Consider the following 16,008-nt stretch of genomic DNA (forward strand, 5'->3'; position numbering starts at 1 on the left):
GATGGTAGAGAGGAGCGGAGCTCCTGAGGGAGATCTAATGGTTCCTCTCCTTCCTGCACAGAGATAAAGACTTATAATAAGCGTGTATGTTCACCATCTGGCTCTGTGCATGTGGTCCTTATGGAGGCGAAAGCAGCACAATCTGTAAATGATCAGGAGCCATCGCACTCTCTCCAGAGAATCCACGATGCAATCAAGGTGACAGATGGCATGGCCGCTGCTGTGGCCTCATGGAGAAGATCAAAATCACCTTCAATAAACTCTGACTGAAATGGGCATGAGCACCTCAAAAAAGTCAGTTTGTCAGTCAAACTGCGACAGCAAGCTGCATTGGGGAAACATAGCGGCCAGCTCTCTGTTTTCAATCGTTTCCGTCTGACTGAGCCTGAACTATGATCTTTCTCAAATTGTCCTTTCTGTTTAGCTGAAGCAGGCCAGCAAATTGCCAGATTCATAGCTTTATTGAAGGAAATTGAAAACATGATGTCCTCAATTCAAGGGACAAACAGCTGGCAGGTGCTTGGACACCCAAGCACATAAAATGGACCCCTAGTCTTTTTGGACAAGTTTGTCCAACTTTTGTCAGAATAAATATAGATATATAATAAAATAGATAGAATAAAATTCCAGTTTAGGCAGGGTTTATCAGGCATTAGCTGACAGCGATTATATGGCTGCAAATGAACCTTGCGCTACATATTAAATGCTGGGTTTTCCCATTTACGCTAAAAATGCCACATCTACCGCTAATTATAGTGGGTTTTGTTTCCCTATTTTTGGATTGATATCTTAGTATATCCCTTTTGCCACGGCTGCTTATCAAGTATAGGCTTTAAGGGCTCGATCCTGCAAGGTTCCCAACACCCCTCACCAGGCGGCTCAGCACCTCACAGGGTCGGCCTGACCCCCCGATGCACTCAGCCGCTGCCCCTCCGATGCGCTCAGCCGCTGCCTGGCAAACTGGCCCCTCCGCCTCCACCCGCACCACCAGCAGCCCCAAACGTCGAATTCCCACCCTCGCACAGGCGGGAGGTACCTACCAGGCGTTTTCTCTTATTTGTGTAACTGCATGAGCAGACAAGGAAGAGGTGAGCTTCCCTGAATGCAGTGGTGAAGAAACATATCCATTCCTTTTTTTTTTCCTAATTCTTTCTACTGTTTATACTTATTTTTTACTGTGTCCTTGGCTTGATCAGCTCCTTTTTTTCAGGGAATCTAACGTAACGCGCTTGTCACTCTTTTCAAGCTTGCACATGAGGGCTTCCAGGCTGAAGCCCCATCGCCAGGCTGAAGCAAGAAGGACACGCTGCGAGGCGACAGAGGAAGAGAAGGGCAGCCTTCCTCCTGCCCGCGGGATCCTGCCCCAAGATCTTCCTGGGGCCTACCGCAGGTCTGCTTCAGTATGAGAAGTGGATCGACGGCTGCATCCCCGCTCCGTGTGGCAGATGGTCACTGTCTTTCTCGGTTTGCTTGCTTGCATGTTTGGTTTTCTACCACCACATTTTAAAACGTCCCTGTCGCCCTCAGCCTTTCCAGCTACTCATTTTTAGCTTCGTTACTCGTGAAATATTCTAGAAAGTCCTTTGGCCTGGTTCAAAGCCTGCTAATGGCAGTGAGTCTTTTCATCAGCTTCACTGGGTTTGAGTAGGTCCTTGGCACTTACTTCTCTGTACAACAGAGCTTATCAAAGGCAAATCTTTTTTATTTTATTTTTTGGTTGGGTGTGGAGCATGGGTCACATTTTAAACTCCAGGTTCCTGTTCCATCTGACTGATTTTGCACATTTGGCTGACCAGCCTGGGTTGCACATTTTATGTCTGCAAAATAAATAAATAGATTGCTTTTGTATTAGCTATCCCTGTCCTTCTCTACCAAAGTGCCTTTTTGCATGCATGGGAGAAGAGCTATGCTCCCTCTCACCAGTACACAGACGCCAAGAGACTGGGACAGAAATGGCCTAGTGTAAGCTCATCATTTTCACCAGGCAGAATGGTATTTTGCTAGTCCCACACTCCGGGAGTTGGATAAAAAGGCAGTGGCAAAACCTTGACCTAACAAACCAAGAGGTGCTGCTAGGAGGGAGTTCTAGAGCTAAACTACTAAGGGTTTCTGCCTTGTGTATTGAAAAGTTTGCTTTGGGATTACAAGGTCTTGCACTGCTTTTTACTGTACCGTGGTACGAGGGAGCACAGAAGACCAGGTATATGAGCAATTTCTCCCAGAGCGGAACCTTTTCACAGTTGACTGTGCTGTTGGTCTCCAGTTCATCCTCAGGGAAATATCTGAGTATTGCATGGACATTTTCTATAGTGCAGTTTCCAAGATGGAGCTAGTATAACAGTGTAAAATATTCATGTACACTCAACAATACTCTAAGCTTGAGGTTCTTGTGTGGACCTTGTCAAAACATCTAAATATCTGACATCTTTATTATGGCAACCAACCTGCTTGGTGAGACACTAAGGCATTTGGACACTAAGATTATTTTGAAAGTATTTTGGAAAATTAATCCACTTGCCACAAGCAACACTGAATTGGGGTCTCTCCAAGTTGTAGCTAAACCTTGGTAGTGTTCTGTCTTTGGACTATCTCTTCACTCCTATTTGATGTGCTGTTTGTTTCTCACTCTGATCACAAAGGGAGTAGCAGGGAAGTCTGCTTTGCTCCTTTGGTAAGGAAGGCAAAGTCCAGGACGGGTAATTTGGCTGACAAGCCTCAGCCCTCAGCTACGCTGTGGAGAGCCCTCACTGCAAAGTATATTTTCCCCTACCTTGATCTTCAGAGGGTCCTTGCAAGGACTCTGTCTCCTGTTGGAGGAGAGGTCTGAACGGGTTCCTGTGTGGGAAGATGAGGGTGAAATCACCTTCCAAGACTGTTTTGAGTATAACGAATGGTTTTACTTTTTGTTTAGCGGGCGACATAATGCATGTCACATAATGCACGGCAAATTTCAATAAATATCTGCATTGGATCAACGGAGAAAAAGCCAGGCCCTATCAAAATTCACCACTGCATGGCTGAGAAATCTGGAGGTCTTTCCCCAATGGAGGGACGTTTCACTTAATGCATAGAAATTTGATGTCATGTATTATGAGGAAGAAAAAAGGATAGGTTTGTAGATAATTGAATGAAGTGAAGGGAAATTTAGGGCCAGAAATGCTTTTGTCCTTGAATGTTCTTTTATCGTATTCCAAATAAGGACTCCATGTCATGGACCTGTGAATACGAAGACTGCTTTTAAATCTCTACTTCTTGCATGACTGACACTTACAATTCAGTAACATCTTTCAAGACATCCTTTGTGCACATTTATTTCAAATTAATGTATTGAACCTGTAAAATCTTATTAGAATATTTTTTCTGCAATTACACTCCCATATTATGTGGTCAACATTTAAGTTGATTGTCCCTTGTTTTAATATGCCCTTATACCACAACAGCATAAATACAATTACAGTCACTGTTTGAAATTAAACAGCTTTTATACCATGTACTGTGGGTATTTTGTTACATGTTGATGGAGGGGATAGGTGATTGAAAAAGGAAAATGTTTTGTTTTCTGGAAGAAAAATACAGAATTTGGAGCCTAGCAACATTGCCTGGGGAACGTTTAAAAATATTGCCATGCCTGCCACATACCAGGGAAATGAACTTCCCAGCTATGCCTAGAAACTCAGGATTGCACCTTACCCTCCTTTTGTTTGTTTGTTTACTTTATCTCTTTGACCCTCCTTCTAGTTAGAAAAACATATTGCTTCAATCTTTTTTAGACATCATTTAAAATGGAACAAAATCAGGAGAAGCAGAATATCAGCACAGAACAACCCACTCTCAGGAGTGGAGTCTCAGTTCAGGGCAATTTCCATTCCAGTTCCCTGGACAGCTTTATGGGGAAATGGGATGTTCTACTTCTATGGTTATCACCGCAGCAAAGGCAATGAAATACCCCCTTAAGAGGAGGTCAACAGAGTCCAGTATCAAGAGCAGGAGTTTTTAATGGAGAAGAGAAGATGAGAAAATTGAAATAAAGGATTGATTTCAAACAACAATGCCAGTGCTTCATACATATGACTGTCTTTCATCTAGTGAAAGCACCTCATAGAGGGGAAAAAAGAATTCATAAACACAGCAGATATCCTGTGCATGTGAACTAACATTTCTTGCATTATTCTGATCAGCTATCAGCAGAAAGAGGGAATGGCTATCATAATGTTCTACTGTGAATTTTTCTTTTAAAATTTCTGTGACATTTTACATAGTCTGAATGGTGGATATGCTGGGATCAGCAGTATGAACTGAAATATAGAGGAAATAAAACTATGTATTTTTGTATGGAGTGGACACTTGGAAGTATTTGGATGTGTAGATTAAGATTGCAAAAGTTGATATGGGCAAAAAGGGGATGTTTTGCATTCAATTTTTTCTTTTGTGCATGTGGACACAGAATTACCATCACAAAAGGTGGACAGATACATCTGTGGATTGTGTTAAATAGCTACAAAAACTATACCCCTATTTAGAAAAGTTCATTTACACAGTGGTCTCAGCCTGATTTCTAATTGTTCATGTATCCTGATTTGAACATAAAATCTTGTAATCGCTCCTGTGGTAGGAGCAAATTAGTGAACTCAGAATGGTCTAGCTAAAATCAGAAACCAGGAGCCGAAAATATTTAGTACGACTGTGGTATATTTTGTGTTATGAATGTATCACAGAGCCCTCAGACCATTATGTACTTGCATTACTATTTTGACAGCAGCTGCTACATCTGGGTGGTAGGTAGGGTCTGCTCCTACCTACCTGCAGCCCCACCAGAGCCAAAGAATGGAAGTCTGATAAGAGGAGATGCATTGCTTTGTATGATAAAAGGTACTTTCTTTGTCTGGCAAACCACTCCTTTTGTATGCACATCAACCAGATGGCCATTTCAGTTTGTCTCCGGCTGTGAATCAGACAATATGGCAGAATTAAGGGAAAAGCAAAACCTTCCCCTCCACCCCTCCTCTCTGTACATAAAATTAGAAATCAACAACCTTTAGGGAGATTTAATTTTAATACTTCATTTCTTTGGTAATTTAGGGACTTTTGACTTGTTCAGTCAGTTACCACGCATGTCTTTCATTAAGGTGTGACTAGCCAAATGCTTAAGGACCATGAGACAGAAAAAAAGGGGGTAAGAAATTAAATAACAAAAGAAGTGTGAGAGGTAGTGATTAGTAAAACAAACAAACAAAAAAAGGTAATTTTGGTGCTTTGATTGGATACAAACTACATTTTGCATGGTGAGGTTCCTGATGATGCTACATAGACAGTGATTGCAGTTCTCTTTCATGTCATATCAAGAAGTCTGGGGTCTTGTAAGATTAAACACAGGAAGTTCTTCACTGATGGTCTGTGTTGTTTGATCCTACACTGGAGATCCTTCTGTGAATTTCGGGCAGCCACATCATCAGCCTGCAGAATTTGCAGAGAAAGGCAGCTACCCCTCTGCAGGCAGCTCCCACACAGTTGAGGAATGCTACATGCTCTTGATATCTAAATTTGATGGGTTCAGCCAGAGAGGAAGAAACAAGGTGAGCAAAGAGGGCCAACAGAAAACTCAGTGAAACTAAATCTCCAAAAAAGACTAAAATCTGCAACAGGAGCCCTAAGGGCCTTGGCTGTTGGACTTCCAGGGTAGAAAGGTCTTATGAGATTTGCAGAGACCTACTGTACACAGCATGTAGTTGCTAACATAATCCTGAGCCTTCTGACACTGTTCATTTGACTGATTTGGCACAACTGTGTGGATAAAATTTGACAGTAGCTGGGAAGTGACGCAAAGCCACTATGCCAGAAAAAACCTCTAGTTCCCAGAAAGATATGGCAGGTCTATATCAAATCCTATATTTGACTGGGTTTAATTTTGCGCTTTTCCAGCTATTGTACCAGAAATTTTCAAGCATATACATACTGATTTTGGCACATCTCTCAACACAAAATTATCTGAGTACCAGTAACTTTTGCTACAATACAGTGATAGCCACGTGCAGTTGTGAAAAGATCCTCCTCATTGAAGCAGAAGAGACTGTTATTCCTAGATAAAGCATGTATCCATATTTTATCATAGAATCATAGAATCATTTAGGTTGGAAAAGATCTTTGAGATCATCAAGTCCAACCGTTAACCTAACACTGCTAAGCCCACCACTAAACCATGTCCCTAAGCACCTCCCTGGGCAGCCTGTTCCAATGCCTGACAACCCTTTCAGTGAAGAATTTTTACCTAATATCCAGTCTAAACCTCCCCTGGCACAACTTGAGGCCATTTCCTCTTGTCCTATCACTTGTCACTTGGAGGAAGAGACCAGCACCCACCTCTCTACAACCCCCTTTCAGGTAGTTGTAGAGAGCGATAAGGTCGCCTCTGAGCCTCCTCTTCTCCAGACTAAAGAATCCCAGCTCCCTCAGCTGCTCGTCATAAGACTTTAGCAACTGCTAAAACTAAATCCATAGGTTGAGTCTTCAGTTTGCCTACTGTTTTCACCTACTAGTAACCAAGGTACTTCAGGTATTTCTCTACTGTGCAAGTAGAAATACTCGCTGTGAGTACAAGCTGACCGTTGGAGAAGCTCCCCGTTAAAAAGAAGAGAGGCTGTTCCTCAGGCAGTTTGTAGAGAGTTTTAAGGACGGGGCAGAGGCTGGTCTATAGATGTAAGCTTGGGTTCATGAAAGGTAGGTCCTGCTTGACCAACCTGATCTCCTTTTATGACCAGGTGACCTGCTTAGTGGATGAGGGAAAGGCTGTCCATGTTGTCTACCTGGACTTTAGTAAAGCCTTCGACACTGTCTCCCACAGTATTCTGGAGAAGCTGGTGACTCGTGGCTTAGACAGGTGCACTCTTCACTAGGTAAAAAACTGGCTGGACGGCCGAGCCCAGAGAGTCGTGGTGAATGGAGTGAAATCCAATTGGTGGCCCATCACAAGTGGTGTCCCCCGGGGCTCAGTTTTGGGACCGGTCTTGTTTAATATATTTATCGACAATCTGGATGAAGGGATCGAGTGTACCCTCAGCAAGTTTGCAGACAACACCAATTTGGGCAGATGTGTTGATCAGCTTGAGGGTAGGAAGGCTCTGCAGAGGGATCTGGACAGGCTGGATCGATGGGCCCAGGCCAACTGTATGCGGTTCAACAAGGCCAAGTGCTGGGTCCTGCACTTGGGTCACAACAATCTCATGCAAAGCTACAGGCTTGGGGACGAGTGGCTGGAAAGCTCCCCCGCAGAAAAGGACCTGGGGGTGTTGATTGACAGTCGGCTGAATATGAGCCAGCAGTGTGCCCAGGTGGCCAAGAAGGCCAACGGCATCCTGGCCTGTATCAGAAACAGTGTGGCCAGCAGGAGCAGGGAGGTGATAGTGCCCCTGTACTCGGCGCTGGTGAGGCCGCACCTCGAATACTGTATTCACTTTTGGGCCCCTCACTACCAGAAGGACATTGAGGTGCTGGAGTGTGTCCAGAGAAGGGCGACAAAGCTGGTGAGGGGTTTGGAGCACAAGTCTTAGGAGGAGCGGCTGCGGGAACTGGGGTTGTTCAGTCTGGAGAAGAGGAGGCTGAGGGGAGACCTTATCGCTCTCTACAGTTACCTGAAAGGGGGTTGCAGAGAGGTGGGTGTTGGTCTCTTCTCCCAGGTGACTAGCAACAGGACAAGAGGAAATGGCCTCAAGTTGCACCAGGGGAGGTTCAGGCTGGATAGTAGGAAGAATTTCTTTACTGAGAGAGTGATGAAACACTGGAACAGGCTGCCCAGGGAAGTGGTGGAGTCACCCTCACTGGAGATGTTCAAGGAACATGTGGGCGTGGCATTGTGGGACATGGTTTAATGGGCATGGTGGTGTTGGTTGATGGTTGGACTTGATGATCTTACAGGTCTTTTCCAACCTTTGTGATTTTGTGATTCTGTGAAGTTTATATCACTGTCTTGGCTCATATAAGATCTCCAGGAATGACCTTGGAAGTTTATGTAAAATTAGAGGACAGAGGAGGTCCTATGAAATAATGAAACTGGGCACTCTCAGGATTCTCCCTAGAGTTGCAAAGAATTCTTGTTGACTTCTATTGAAACAGAGTTTCAAATCCTGCTCTAAACCTTTAGTTAGCAAACACTGTGACTGAATTCAAGTGACACTTAACAGTGAGGGCAGTGGAGAAGAGGACTTTCCCATGCATCCCTTCTTGGCCACTTTAAATTTATGCCAACAGTGACAACAAGCAATTGTATTTCATAGTTTCCTCCATGTTATATATACCTGGTTTAAGTCTAGCTTCAATAAAAATTGCACAGTATTCCATTTATACATAGAAATTTTGCCAGAAACTGTGGGAAGAAAACAGCAGTAAAAAACATTTGGGAACATATAATTTATTAGTGAGTACCAGTCTACCCAGGAATAAGGGAATAGGTTATAAATAACTCAATTTCAAGAGAATTTGGGATGTTTTACACCTTCAATCATTTATCCTAAGGCTCTGGAAATTAGATTTCCTGGGGCTGGATGCTGTTGTAGTGAAAGTAAACATAACAGGCAAAAAATGAGACATTCTGGAGCTTTGAAATTATTAGTTGCAATTCTTATGTATTAACTCGAGTTAAGAAAATGTCGTGTGGACCAGCAGACATTTTACTAATGTTTGGTGGGAGATAACTTTTGCCCCAAAAGTTTAAGGGTCAACTTGCCCACACAAAGAATGGATAAGATAGAAGAAGAAATTAATGGTCACAATTTTACAGGGATGAAGGTTTGGTTTCATCCAGACATACGTGAAAAATCTCTGCTGGAACTGGGGTTGAACTCTGGAATGTCAAATATATACTACCAAATAAATATCAGCCATACAATATATGCTTATAAAATCTCATAAGCATAAAATTGTGACTAAAATATTCCACATTTTCTGCTAATGAGGCAAAAATTCTGGAACAAAGTTGCATGAGGGTTAGTTGAATACTTTTAAAATTTGTTTTCTAGGTGAGGAAAGACAAAAGGTAGAAGAAGCGAACACTCAAGTAGTTTATGAATTTTTCTCTCCGTGTCTCAAGACTTGTATTCTGAAATTTAAGCACTTACACTAAAAGGGCTTGATTTTCAACAGCATGTGATACCCGTTTTCAGATTTACTTTAGATATCTTTCACTTTACAAGCTTAAGTTTTATTTGTTCTCTACTGTGCCTAGGTCAAGTAAGACATCCATTACAGTCTGAATGCTGTGAGATCCTTGAAAAATCTGTGAAATTAAAATACCTCAGTGCAAATCTAAGATCTATGGGGAATAACCAATTCTGATGAGGAGTTTCTTTGTGCATGAGTGTTCCTGTCTGTAGAAATGAGACAGTAATATGTAATTCCTTTGCAAAGTACCTTGAGAACTGAAATTTTTGAACATAACTATGTAATAACTAGGTTTTGTTATCAGTTAGTAGTGCATTGTTGGTATCAGTTGTATTAGAGAAAGACAGAAGACATCATGTGACGTATGATATGGAATAAACTCCCCAAGGGAAATTCCTTCTTTATCCATGATGTTTTTACCTAAATGTAAAGAAAAATAAAAGAAAGGTGTTCTGAAAAGAGTCTGATCAAATTGGTTTTTTTATCCAAGAAGTGGTAGAATTAACATGCTATCTAGTACATGATAGCTGTTTTACTGGGGGAAAGAATACATTTGCCAGCATAATATCTGCATTTTGATAGTCCTGCCGTATAAAGCTGACACACTAGATCTCAAATGCAAGCACAAGAATCTACATACCCATCTTTATCATAATGATTACAATAAAAAGGAGGAAAACTGTTGGTTTGATTGATAATTAAAAAAAACCCCTTAATGGGCAGGAAAAATTTAGCAATCAGATGATATGCAATCTTACTCTAAAGTCACATCAAACCTATGGAAGAAAATCCCAAAGGTCAACAAAAAATGTCATTATTCTTCTTTGAACTGGCATGCAATTTTTACATTAAATAAAATTTATACCCCTATATAAATAGATTGCTCAAAATTAATGTCTTCCTACCTTTATCCAGTTATCTTCTCATGGTTTTAAATAATCAGAAGTCATAACTTATGGTATATGAAGACTTGAGTGTTTTATATTTTGTTATCATTCCTGAGCATGGCTTCCACAGATGTATGTATAGCCTGCAGTGCATGTATATATATCCTCTCTCTAATGACTAGTGAGCTTCTGGAGACAAAGCTACCTCTTGTGCAGTTCTTAAGTACATGAATAACCTTAAGCACATGACTCATTCTGTTGACTGGGATATCTCATGCATTTAAAGTTACATATATGCTGAAGTGCTTTGATGGATCAGGGCCAAAACAAATAGGGACTATAGCACTGTGGGGCTAATGATGCTCTTATTGTAAGATTCATTATCCCTGGTTTTGCATGAATTTTAACAAAGCAAAGGGGTTTTGATTAGTGGGAATTCTTTAAGGTTTATTTTAATTTGTTTGCTTTCATTCTATTGTGCATGGCCCATTTTTATGCCTGTGTTTCCAAGGAAACAATTGTAAAATGGAATTTGATATGATGTGTTATCAGGTTCCTTGTCAGCAATTTTCAAGTGATAGTTATGAACTTGACAAATTAAGTTTAAAAAATTATGATATGAGTACTAAGATAGAACTACATGTATAATGTTTATTGTCATGTAAATTATGTTCTAAGGCTTTAATTTGAATGGGGACAGAGAAACTGTTCTGATCACTGCAAGGAGGTCATAGTATTGATAGCATATATACAATATACAATGTATGCAACGCTGAAATCAATGCTTGAGTATGCTGCTGTTTTGATGCCAGTAATAAAATGTCGTGAGGAAATGCATTGAGTTAAATCAGACTGACTCCATTTAAGAAGTTCTTTATCTTTACTGAGCAGCTAACAATAAAAGGAAAGTGAAATCTAATCGGGACCTGTGTCTTATGTACCAAAATCCAAGTAAGGGTTGGATACAATAAGCCTAAGTGGACGCAGTACTTTGGAGGGTATTTACAATCTGTTAGCTGCTGTGCAAGCACAAACACAAATGTTTATTCCAAAACATTTGTACAAATGTATGTGTTTTAGAGAGCAACAAACTGAAGTTCTGTTCCTCAGCTCCTCAGCTTCTTTATTATTCTTATTGCAATAATGAGGTTAGTTTGAGTAAATACACTAGGAAAAGAAAAAGGCTTCATAAAAAAGACTGTAGATCCAATTTTGTGCCTGTGACATTTTTCACAGTTATTGACCTCAGGAAAAAGATGAACAGGAAACTCCAAACTCATACTGAGGACTCCATTTCACATAACATTCTTTTTCAATGACACTTTCAAGACAAAATATTTCAGGAATAGTTCAGTATTCTATTGGAAATGGCTTTTTTTTAAAGTATTCTGTATCGGCCAGTTACCTTGACTGAAGCCTGAGGAGCTAGGCAAGACCCTGAAAAACCAGAAAGACCTCTGAAAGTGATATGGAATCCCTGGGTTTGAGGGAAGGAAAATAGGCATTTGTCACTGGAGTGTATTCCAGCAGAGCTCCCTTTCTAAGTGCGGAAATTATTTGGTTTAGTTTTAATTCAACTATTATTTGTGTTTCAGATATTTGATAAAAGTCATGTCAGGACTTGCAGAACTCTTACTATCACGGTTTCTTTGTCTTTTGTCTGAGCATCCCTGTGAGGTATGCCAGGAGCTGAGACATCAATGTGTGGACCCTGACCTCTGGTACTTGACATGGCCTGCCCTGAGGTCATGGTCTCCCTTTTGACAAGATGTGGGACCACACCAAAGCCCATCTCTATTCTCTCTGGCATCTGCACTCACTTTTCCATGAAACTTAGGCTGCTGGAGAGAACAACTGAGATCGCCAATATGGGCATTTCTCCAGCATCAGGGTGCAAACAGGACATGCATTTGAACCCAGAAGATCAGAAGCACTCCTGGTTCCCCACATTTAGAGGTCAAGTGTGAAACCTTAACAGGTTTGGGGAAGGGGGCGGGGGCAATATCTTAATTATAGCCTAAGGAACAGGATCATGCAGGAAACTTTAGGCCAAGCAAAGTGTCAAACCTGGTTTTCCTCAGCTGTAGGCTATTGCCTTAATGCCTGAGCTGACCTTCCAACCCCAATTTACAAGTGATGTGTAAATGAAAATAAAAAACCTCTTAATGGTCATTATTGAAATGTTCACATCTTGACATCTTCAGAGCACAGAGAATTCTCTCTGCTATTTCTTGTTCCCAGTCTTGTAAATTTAGGGGCTAAGACTCCCAAGTCCTAGCTTTTTTATACACAAGAAAGTTATTGCCTGCTCCTGATTTGGTGTTCTTATCTTGAATCTTTCGTAAATGTGATCCCAGGGAGGTCAATCTTAACACTAGAAAAGAAGAAATAATTTCCCTGTAGACTAATCTAAAGTGTTTGGGTCTGCCCAGAAATTTGGCATTTTTAAGGTTCTTGATGAGATGGATTTCCGAAAAAAGGCAGGTGAGATGTCATATGTGAATTAATTTCAAACATGGCCCTGCATGGAGAAATCATCACTACTTGTATAGTTGTATGTGTGCGCACGGGTGCACACACACACACATTGTGCATTTTTTCTTTTTCATATATTAAGCCTAAAACTAATTTATGTTTTTGCATTAACAATTTGAAGTAAGTTGTTTTAAAATCACAGTAGCTAGACTTGGTGAGGCAAGGGTGAAGTGTACACTCTCAGTCGTAGAAATAAGTCATTTCATTAAAAATGTTGCGTGATTGTAGTTATGTTTGTCTTAGCCTTTTCCCGTTAGTAACAGTTTAAAAGAAAGAAAAGGAAAACAATTCATCTTGAAGACAATTGAACCTGACACAAAAGACTGTAAAAGCCTGAAAGATGGTCTAATGTGGAAATACATATTTCAACAATTTGTAAATTGTGCATTATATACTCAATGAATAATTGTGGTCTGTTTACCAATGAATGCAGACAATTGTTAATGTACTATCACGTCAGTCCATGCGACAGAGACATTATATTGTTGATACAAAAATGAACATTGAAGAAACAGTACCAAAGAAATAAATATTTGCCACTGTTCAAGCATTAATAAAAGAGCTGTTTTAATGTTGTTAGAAGTTGGAACAAGTCTTATTTTGAGGCAACTGAAACTTTTAAGACTCCATTCCCTAAATGTATATTGTAAGAGTGCAAAATGCATCCACATATGATGTGTTGTTCTCTTGTCTGTCTCTTTTTCTAATTCCATCTTTTATGTCACTTAAAAATGGCTAGGGGAGTGTTTTGAAGGCTTGTAAAGAAAAAGAAAAGCTGCTCTCATTTCCAAGACAAGTCTTGCTATGAAGTCTCAGGAATCAGTTTGGGTGAGTTATTGCAAATCCTTTAAGAAAATGGGAATACACAGGCTATAACAGCTCTATTTAAAATAGAAAATCTACTGTGTGTGTGTGTGTGTGTGTGTGTGTGCAGGCAAACATGGCATTCAGGAGAGTGAAATGAAATGAGCCAGAAACTTCTCACATTTTCCTGGCATCTGTGGCGTGTCGCCATATGAGAACCATATGACTGCTGGCAGATTGGCATGTCAGCTCAAGCATGTACAACTTGACCTCACTGAGCTCTGTGTTTATCAGTTTATAACAGGAATATTGATACAATTTTAGCTGCAGTCTTTCTGTGCAAGGACACTTCATCCTTTCACAGTCCTAATTCTCCTTTGCTAAAATGACAGCACCTTGTTTTTGAAGTTGCTTTTCCACTTGGGGAAAAAAAGCAAAGGTGGCAGAAGACAGCAGAAAGCTGTTCTGTGTGCCAGAATGATGTTTCATTCATTGTTTTGTTAACTGTGAAGTCCTTAGTGGAGTTTGTCATGGGATTGCCTGTCTGACTTGCGCTGTCTTTGTGGTTGAAAACCACAGCAGTATTAAAGACAGAGGTGGAGACAAAAATCGGGATTGTTAAAGCTGAAAGTCAATGCTGAAGTATATCTGCACAGATCAGACTATTGTCCCAGCGTTTATTCACTCAGAAGGGTGAAAGGATAATACATGAAAATGTGGATGGGCAGGTTTTCACCCCAAGTTGGCTTTAGATGTCCTGATCTCCAAATGAGTGGAATGTAAGCATATATGTAGTTGCCACAACTCACATATATGCAGTTAAATGTCAGAATGGTGGACGTGATATAAAATCTGAGACAAATAGCTCTTCATCAAGAATGAGAAACTGGATAGAAGTGTAATCATAAATCTGAGTTTGCTTCAAAAAATCACATGTCATACAAACTTGTCTGGCTGTTTATGGCTGGGTGAGAGTTGATAACAGTGAAATGATGTGGGTACAGCCAGACCATGATCTGGATTGCAGACAGAAATAAAAAGTAGAGAGAGTACTTCTGACCATACAATTTCATTTAAACTCCCTTTGTCACCATCATTTCCTTCAAGAATAAGAGTATATCTATGATCCTTAAACATTTAAACATACACTTATACTATGACGTGTTCCACTTAACAGTGTGGAAAGGTATTGTAATGAACACACATCGCTTCACGTTAATGTCTGCAACTGCACTCACACTGTCTTTCAGAAATAATGATGTTATTCATATCTGCTCAAGCTTCCTTGAAGGTTAATCTTCAAACTGCTGTGATTTTCTAATTTTCTCTATACTGGCAACTTAATTAGAATTTTGTCAGGGCAGATTCTAGGACTGAAGTTAAAACTTTCTCACCCACTGTCTTGACCAGAAACATTATAGAGACGGTACTATAATGACTAGGTCCTTTGTAAGGACTGGCATGAAGGGTACATGGAAGAGCAGTGAAGAACACCAGCAGGAAATGAATTAGATAATGTCCTGAAAACAAAAAAGAAAATGAGAGCAATTTTGCTTGTTCAATTTTTTAAAAAACTAAGAACTGAAAGAAAGTGAGATCTAAAATTTCAGTTCCCCCAGAGACAGACTATGGGAGACTATGGGGTACAAAGAAACATCCTGCCACATTCAACTATATAACTCCATATAACTCAGATAGGCAAACTCTACTGATCAAAATTGCCATTTACAATCCTCTTGAGGGAAATTATCAGAAAGCCTAAAATATTTGGGTATATCTTCCAGAATTTCATTCAAGTCTTTTCACACTGATGGATTGGAAGATAGAGAAAAATAGAAATAAAAAAGGGAGGGAAAATGGCTCTGTTCTGCTGAAAATGGAGAGCTATTTATTTCTAGTTTGTTTTGGCAGGTGACATTTGGCCAGCAAATCTAATATTGTACTAAGGTCAAATGTTTTTGAGTTTACCCACCTGTAACCTCCACAAAAGGTAAGGAATTTAAAAAATTCAAAGTTTCAGAATCTTTAATGCATGACAAACTTGGATTTAGTTTTCATTATCATCTGTAGTCTGAATCTCTGCTGATAGCTTGAGAAAACTTGCCATATCAAATTAATGCAAAGAGATGTCCAGTCTCTCGAATGAACAATGAGCAACATCTATTTGACAATTGTAGTGGTTTAACCCCAACTGACAACTAAGCACCACACAGGCACTCGCTCACTCCTCCCCTGCCCCAGTGGGATGGGAGAGAGAATCGGAAAAGTAAAAGTGAGAAAGTTCGTGGGTTGAGATTAGAACAACTTAACAAATGAAATAAAATATAATAATAATAATAATAATAATAATTATTATTATTATTATTATTGTAATGAAAAGAAAAGTAACAAAAAAAAAAAGATAAATAAAACCCAAGAAAGACAAATGGTGCAAATGAAAACAGTTGCTCACCACCCTCTGATTGATGACATCATATGATATGGAATATCCCTTTGGTCAGTTGGGGTCAGCTATCCCAGCTGTGTCCCTTCCCAGCTTCTTGTGCACCCCCAGCCTACTCGCTGGTGGGGTGGTGTGAGAAGCAGAAAAGGCCGTGACTCTGTGTAAGCACTGCTCAGCAGTAACTAAAAC

This window comes from Gavia stellata, chromosome 3 (assembly GCF_030936135.1).
Source record: "Gavia stellata isolate bGavSte3 chromosome 3, bGavSte3.hap2, whole genome shotgun sequence".
NCBI classification, from domain to species: domain Eukaryota; kingdom Metazoa; phylum Chordata; class Aves; order Gaviiformes; family Gaviidae; genus Gavia; species Gavia stellata.